Here is an 8,748-nt window from a genome sequence, read left to right as displayed (position 1 = left end):
AGTAGAGGAAGATGGGTCAAGGCAGGGTTTCCAGGTCTAGCAAAAATAGACCCTTCACCCCTCAATAGCTGCCAAAAAGGCCTGAAAACTAGCCCAATAAATATTTGCCATCAAGATAGGAGTTGCAACATTCATCCAATAAACCCCGTTTTCTATAACGTTATCAAGCGAATTAAGAAGGAATATCAACGCAATTTTTAATGACAAAGACTAAGAAGCAAAATGTGCTTTTCTATCAAAATAATAATTATTGACCGTTTAAGAGTATGTCACTAGAGAAAATATAAATCACCCTTATTAAACTCGCCAGATAATTTTCTGTCAATGGATGTCGATGTAACTTGTTTTCACTGCTATGATTAAGCAATAAGGCCAGAGGTGTGGTATATGGCCAATATACCATGGCTAAGGGCTGTTCTTAGGACACAGCCCTTAGCCGTGGTATATTGGCCATATACCATAAACTTCTGATGTGCCTTATTGCTATTATTCACTGGTTACCAACATAATTAGAACAGTAAAAAAAAAAGGTTTGTAATTTGGGCTCCTGAGGTCTAAAGCACTGCATCTCAGTGCTAAAGGCTTCACTATAGACACCCTGGTTTGAAACCAGTCTGTATCACAACCGGCTGTGATTGGGAGTCCCATATGGCGGCACACAATTGGCCCAGTGTTGTCCAGGTTTGGCTGGTGTAGGCCATCATTGTAAATAAGAATTTCTTCTTAACTGACTTGCCAAGTTAAATGAAAAAATAAATAAATCCTGTGGTACACTGTACACGGTCTGATATACCACTGCTTTCAGGGCTCAAACCACCAAGGCTATTTTCTGGCAATTGTGCCGTTATTATGCGCCAGATGTTAAGATAACAAACATGGCCTTTTTGCAAGATTTACTTATTTCAATAGGCATAGGTTATTGACTAAAATCTGGGTTGATAATTTCAATTAAACTTTGCCATGGTCTCTATGCTACCACCTACTGATATGTAATCTCTCAGGAAAAGTGGCGGTTTCGAAAGGAGTGGGCATTTAGAAAGTAACCATATAAGGAGAAGTGGTGTTTCAAAAGTGCCATCCTGTCTTCTTCTTCTTCTTTGGCGGTTGGCAACCAACTTTAAGGTGCATTACCGCCACCAACTCGACTGGAGTGTGGACCAGCGAAAGGAAAGGTCTAAATTCTATGCAATATTCTCATCTCCCTAAGGAAACGAAATACATAATTAAATACTTCATCCCCAGTTCATTTAATATTGGCTCTTCATCCCCATTACTCCTCAAATCTAATAACAATCGCTCCCTTTCCCTCCCATGTTTCAGGCACTGAAATAGAATGTGTTCCACTGTCTCCTTCTCCTCCTGACAATGATCACACCTCCCAGGTCAATGTTTCCCCACCAATTTCAATGTACTATTGAGCCTTCTGTGTCACAGTTTCAGCTTTGTGATGACACTTTCCTCTCTTCTCTCTCAGCCTGAGGACCTCCATGCCCCCACCTTTTCCTGAATCTTATACAGGTGCCTTCCCATTCCCTCCCTTTTCCACAACTCTTGCCATTTGTTTTGTAACCTTATGTCCTTGTAGTTTACCCAATATGTCATGGTTAGCTGTTGTCTTCTTAACTTTAACGGTATCTCTCTCAACTCATCGCTGCCACCAGGGATGTCCTGAGTGCTCCACAACATATTCTTAGGGCTTGGGCCTGGATAACATCTAGCTTTTCTAAAGATGTCTGAGCTGCTGATCCGTATGCTACCCTTCCACAATCCAGTGATGACCTTAACAGCACTATATATAGCATTTTCAATGCCATTCTATCTGCCCCCCACTCCATACCAGACAGGCAATGCATCACATTCAATATTTTCTTTCCTTTGACAACTACTCTGTTAATATGCTCCACCCATGTCATTTGAATGTCAAACCAGACCCCCAGACACCAAAACACTCCCACCCTCTTCAGATTCTTTCCATGCAACAAGAATATTTCCTCCCCAACCTTCCTTCTAGAAAAAAACACAGTGTGTTTCTTCAAGGGAAACAGAAGAGGTAAACATAAGCATACATTTAGAAAAGACACAACAGAATGGTTAGATACAGTGGCAATGGTTAGAGACTGTCATAAACTGACATTCCATTTGGGAAATGTCAAATTAGCAATTTAGGCATTTTGAAAGAAAGAGCCATAGCACCCTCTGCTGGTTGTTCTTTTCAAACATCTTTCAACAAGGAAATTATTAATGTTGAATTGGTAAATCCTCATAGCAGATCAGCAAAACAGGATGAAAAGAGTACTTTAACAGCAAAATCCTTGGAGAAGTACAAAGGCCGTCACCAAACTTCACAGCTCAAGTCACTTTTTAGGTGCTAGGGGCTGAAATCGAAATGCAGACTATTTCCTTAGCTCTGTACAAAGCAGTGGATGTAAGTGGTTGTGTACTGACACACAGAGGACAATAGCCATACTCTCAAGTCCAAGCCTGAAATCCACTTTAGCAAGTAGTTAGTAGAGTCACTCCTGTTTGGCCCTGTCCGGGGGTGTCCTCGGATGGGGCCACAGTGTCTCCTGACCCCTCCTGTCTCAGCCTCCAGTATTTATGCTGCAGTAGTTTATGTGTCGGGGGGCTAGGGTCAGTTTGTTATATCTGGAGTACTTCTCCTGTCCTATCCGGTGTCCTGTGTGAATTTAAGTATGCTCTCTCTAATTCTCTCTTTCTCTCTTTCTTTCTCTCTCTCGGAGGACCTGAGCCCTAGGACCATGCCTCAGGACTACCTGAAATGATGACTCCTTGCTGTCCCCAGTTCACCTCGCCGTGCTGCTGCTCCAGTTTCAACTGTTCTGCCTGTGATTATTATTATTTGACCATGCTGGTCATTTATGAACATTTGAACATCTTGGCCATGTTCTGTTATAATCTCCACCCGGCACAGCCAGAAGAGGACTGGCCACCCCACATAGCCTGGTTCCTCTCTAGGTTTCTTCCTAGGTTTTGGCCTTTCTAGGGAGTTTTTCCTAGCCACCGTGCTTCTACACCTGCATTGCTTGCTGTTTGGGGTTTTAGGCTGGGTTTCTGTACAGCACTTTGAGATATCAGCTGATGTACGAAGGGCTATATAAATACATTTGATTTGATTTGAACATGATTTGCTGTTTGTTAACCTGATTTTGGGGAAATGTGTTGAAAGATTTTCCAAAGTATTGTTCGCTTCCCTTTCCCGCCGTTCACTACAGTATTTACATTTAAATCAATTAATGGGTTCTCCTTAATAAGGGCCTTATTTAGCTGAAATTCAATGTGCCATATCAGAGGAAAATTTGCACTATGTCAAAATCTGTGCTGTAGTCCATGCAGCTTGTGTATCGCTTGAAGGAGGTGGTGCATGGCTATCAATCCTAAAGTGTACAGTATGGCAAGGACTGTCTGTATGACCGCCCCTCATGAAGTCAACAATGTAAACTGGTGGGTATTCCTTTTATTCAATAAAAACAGGATACAACATTTGTAACAGAGCAAAGTTTCTAACATTTTAATTTATTTGTGACAATTGTATGAATATAGCCTATTAGCCCAGTAAGATATTGTCCCTTTTAATACCAGTTCACATCAGTCTAACATGTTCAGTTCCCAACTGTCCCATTATGAGTATTTTAATCTCATTATAATATACTATTACATTAGTTGGCTCCAGGATTCTGCTAAATGTCTAGTATTATGTGGCATGTGTTCATTGCACACTTTGGTACCTATTGTTGAGAAAATAATATAAATTGTCTGAACATTAGAGAGATCGCTCACAGGTGAGTCATACATTGAACATTTAAGCTTATGACTATAAGAATTAGGAACTAATTTTAAAACCAGAAGCTTATGCTTACCTGTTCATAGGGTGGGTCTACATAACACACAGGGCAATTACAAAAAGTTAATTATGTACATTTTTAAATTACTAATAAGATGTTGAAAAATAATAAATAACAACTGGCCCATGGGCACTATTTTATGTATATTACATAATATGAACAATATGGTGGCAGTAAATTACTCATATCCTTTAATTGGCAGTACACTGTGAGTCTCCTGCAGGGACGGCTTCAGGCATAAGCGACAGGTCGCTTAAGGCCCCGAACATTTTTCATTAGGAACTCAGTCGGGTCTCAAGTTAAGAACAGTAGAATACGCCAGGTGCAATTTCTAAATTTGGTTGTGCATCAGACGTTTTTCTCTTGTAATATCAAAATGAGTAGACTTCCATGACATGGATTATAACTTTGCAAAATTGTTTAAAATTGCAGAAAACTATCTTAAAAACTACAACATTTTCGGTACACTACATGGCAAAATGTGTAGAATTTCAGGAAATTAACTTTGAAACTAAAACTAAACTTAGAGGGATGGCCACTAAAACGTTTTGCCATGAGGTGTGGGGCCCCCAAACCAAATCTCGCTTAGAGCCCCCCAAATGCTAGGGCCGGCCCTGCTCTTGCAGCCCCCCTGTGGTGAACTAACCTGTATGACTACGTGAAACTCAGCAGACTGTCAGTCACTCATATACAGTATCTCTGCCCGGCTCTATCTTTACATCTTCTCTCATTCACAACAAGGAAATTCTTCGATGAACATGGACATGTCCGTTATCTAAGAACACTTTGTTTTTGGGGGGATTCGAAGATAAAAATGGAGAGACAGCCATTACCTTTAGGTAAAATTGTGAAACTGTCGTTTCAGTTAGAATAAAAGGGAAAGCAAATAGCCTGTTAGAATGTTACACTTGTAGCTCGATCGTCTGCCAATTTCTCAGCAGTCTTCGCAAGTCATTGATATATCTATATATATTTTAGCTTTGTACATATTTCCCATCTGAAAGCATTGGAAGATGTTATTGTAGTTTTTGTCATGGAGAGTCTCATCATACAACTTTTGCATTGCGTGGACAGCAGGCTATAGGAATGAGTCAAGGTACGTTTTTCATATTTCATTTCTTCATTTACATTGAAATTGAAGAGCCTTGGCTGTATCACTTCGGTGAGGTTTCAGAGCTTGATGCGCTGCTGGAGGGAATCTAGTAGTGATTTTGGTTGGCAACCGCTATACATTCTAACGACATTGCACGGGGTCCGCAATTGTATGCCTTTTCCAGGGTATTGCAGCATTTTCGTCCTCTAATGGAGAAAATACTTGTCATGAGATGTATTTTTCGTTTTCTTTATCCAATAAATAACAGAGCCTGCATGGGCGGCAAGATCAGTAAACATAATGGGCTACATCTCAATCGCCATATTGTACCCTCAGATTTGGACTTGTTGACTCCCTTTCCTAGACCCCACCTGGACAGCTGTAAACTGTAGCCTATGTTAATGATAGCTCAATCTCTTTGCTTTATGGAGTCAAAAATCTCTTGAATGTCAACACTCACTCTCTGAACTGAAAAAGCTGTGTAAACCATGCTCATTCATTGGGAAAGTCAAGATATCGTACACCTGTTGGGGTCAGGGTTAGGGTTGGCGCCAAAACAAAACAGTTGGACAGGCATTTGATTTCCATAGGGGGCACATTTCTTTCACTGGACCTCTTATGTAAAAAACATTTTTTAATGGGTTTTATAGTAAGACATGTCAGTTAACTGTAAAAATGTATTCGGAGGATCTGAGCCCTGGGTCCATGCCTCAGGACTACCTGGCCTGATGACTCTTTGCTGTCCCCAGTCCACCTGGCCGTGCTGCTGCTCCAGTTTCAACTGTTCTGCCTGCGGCTATGGAACCCTGACCTGTTCATCGGACGTGCTACCTGCTCCAGACCTGCTGTTTTCAACTCTCTAGAGACAGCAGGAGCGGTAGAGACTCTGAATGATCGGCTGTGAAAAGCCAACTGACATTTACTCCTGAGGTGCTGACCTGTTGCACCCTCGACAACCACTGTGATTATTATTATTTGACCCTGCTGGTCATCTATGAACATTTGAACATCTTGGCCATGTTCTGTTATAATCTCCACCCGGCACAGCCAGAAGAGGAGTGGCCACCCCTCATAGCCTGTTTCCTCTCTAGGTATCTTCCTAGGTTTTGGCCTTTTTAGGGAGTTTTTCCTGGCCACCGTGCTTCAACACCTGCATTGCTTGCTGTTTGGGGTTTTATGCTGGGTTTCTGTACAGCACTTTGATATATCAGCTCATGTAAGAAGGGCTTTATAAATACATTTGATTTGATTTGATATTACCTTTTAATATGGCATGAACACAACCAGTCATGATGTATTCATTTGATTGTCAAACAAATCACTTCATAGGTGGCACTTGAGCTTAAAGTTTGGGGAAGCTTACAATGTATCCTACCATTTCTACTGATCTGCATGCCAGTTATGATTTTCATATGAGCATTTTTGTGACAAATGATACAAATCTAAAAGGTAAAATTCAGCTAATGCGAGAGCACCTGCCAATGTGTCCATATGGACACACTGATACACCGTGATCCATTGGCGGCTAAAGACATGAGCGAATGCACGGAACTCAGAGTAGGCCTATAACTTCCATTGTCAACTCAGTAAACATAGCCAACATGAAGCTGACAAGTAAAAAAGTAGAAAATATCAGGATAAATTCAGGTTCTTTCAATAGTTTTCATCTCTCTACTCCGCCTGTCTGACTCCCTTTCTATCTGTCTTGACTTGAACTATCGCAAGTTAAGTGCAACATTGTATCAAATCAATCAACTGGGTCACAGGGCTCTAGGTCAGGACCAAAGATGTCACTAGCAAACTTGCAACATTGTATCCAATAAGTTATTTGGAAGCCTCAGTTTCCTGCACCAGTGAGCTCGGGACAGAGCTGTTTTGGGGAAAAGTGTTCAGGTATTTTATGACGTTTCCACTGAATATATTTTTTTATTTGATTTATTTAACCTTTATTTAACTAGGAAGTCAGTTAAGAACAAATTCGTATTTACAATGACGGCCTGGGTTAGGCCAAACCCTAACCCAGATGATGCTGGCCATTAGTGCGCTACCCTATGGGACTCCCAATCACGGCAGGTTGTGATGTATGGGATCATCGGATCATGATATGTTGCTCTTTCACACGTAGGTTTGGTGATTATTGGGGAGGGGGGGGGGGGGGGGGGGGGGGGGTGATGTTGGGAAGATTTTTCAAATAGTGTGAGGATTGAGGAACTATTATCATTCACAATGGACTTTGATGAGATACTGTGTGAGGTTAAGAAATAATACATGAGAAGCTCAGCTTATTGGTCATGGTGAGTTAAAGGGAACCCACCCACTGATTTGGTCAAATTTTTTTGCTTGGTCCTCAAGAAATGCTGGCAGCCAAGACAGAAGCCAAATGTGAGATGGTTTTGGTGTGTGGTTTGATGTGGTGTTTCTTGGGTGTGTCCTTGCACCACCAAGACACACCCATCTGTCAGAACCTTGCCCACAGCTGTTTCCCCCTGTTCAATCACAACAAACAAACCTCCTGCAGGTTGAGTTCAATAACTACTGGTAGATGAATGGTGAGATGCCGGAGGAAGCTTTGAATAGGTCAGTAGCCTACAGAGTAATATGGAAGAATGCAATTGCTGAATTTATGTACATATTCTAAACTAAATGTTTTGATAAATTGACACCTGTACCATATAGATTGCAAAATAGTTGGGAAGAGATTTTCGATGTACCGATTCCATGGCACATGGTTTATGAATTGACACACAAAATGACACCGGATTCAAAACTTAGAATCTTACAATTTAAATTATTATACAACATTTGTACAACCAATAGAATGTTATATATATATATGGGGGATACAACCTTCTCAGCGCTGCAGATTTTGCTGCGAGAAGGCAGTCATTAGATCATTTATTTTGGTACTGTCCATATGTAGCTCGTTTTTGATCACAGGTCCAGGAATGGCTGAAGAATTGTAACATTTACCTAGAGCTAATGCTGCAGATAGCAATACTGACTGATTTGAAAAGTAATAGAAAATTGATCAAAAATATAATAATACTTTTAGCAATAAAAAATATATTTCATTTACAATCTGTAGAAACTATGAGAATAGAAAGGTTCAAAACTTTTGTGAAGCATCACAGCACAGTTCAAAAAATATGTGGCAAATAGAAATCCAATATGGATGGTGTTAAGGGATAGTTGAATGGAGCTGAAGGGTGGGACTAATAACAACAAGATAACACATGTGTCTGTAAAATGTATATAGGTTCAGAACTTTTGTGAAATAGCACAGTTAAAAATATATAGCAAATAGAAATCAAACTGGATGGATGAGAAATAAATGGGAGGGGTGGACTAAAAGGCCAGGACTATAAACAAACTAAATGTAACTATTGTAAAATGGATTGTGTCCATAAAATGTATATACACGTTTAAGCTGGAAGTAGAAGCCTAAATGTTGTTGTTTATTAGTTTACTCCAATTAAGGGGGGGGGGGGGGGGGGGTTGCGGGAAATAATAAAGGTAAATCATTTTTTTTAAAGATATGTACAGTGCCTTGCGAAAGTATTCGGCCCCCTTGAACTTTGCGACATTTTGCCACATTTCAGGCTTCAAACATAAAGATATAAAACTGTACTTTTTTTTGTGAAGAATCAACAACAAGTGGGACACAATCATGAAGCGGAACGACATTTATTGGATATTTCAAACTTTTTTAACAAATCAAAAACTGAAAAATTGGGCGTGCAAAATTATTCAGCACCTTTAATTTCAGTGCAGCAAACTCTCTCCAGAAGTTCA

The sequence above is a fragment of the Oncorhynchus mykiss genome, chromosome 5 (genome assembly GCF_013265735.2).
Source record: "Oncorhynchus mykiss isolate Arlee chromosome 5, USDA_OmykA_1.1, whole genome shotgun sequence".
NCBI classification, from domain to species: Eukaryota; Metazoa; Chordata; class Actinopteri; order Salmoniformes; family Salmonidae; genus Oncorhynchus; species Oncorhynchus mykiss.
Note: the sequence above shows the minus strand (reverse complement) of the source record.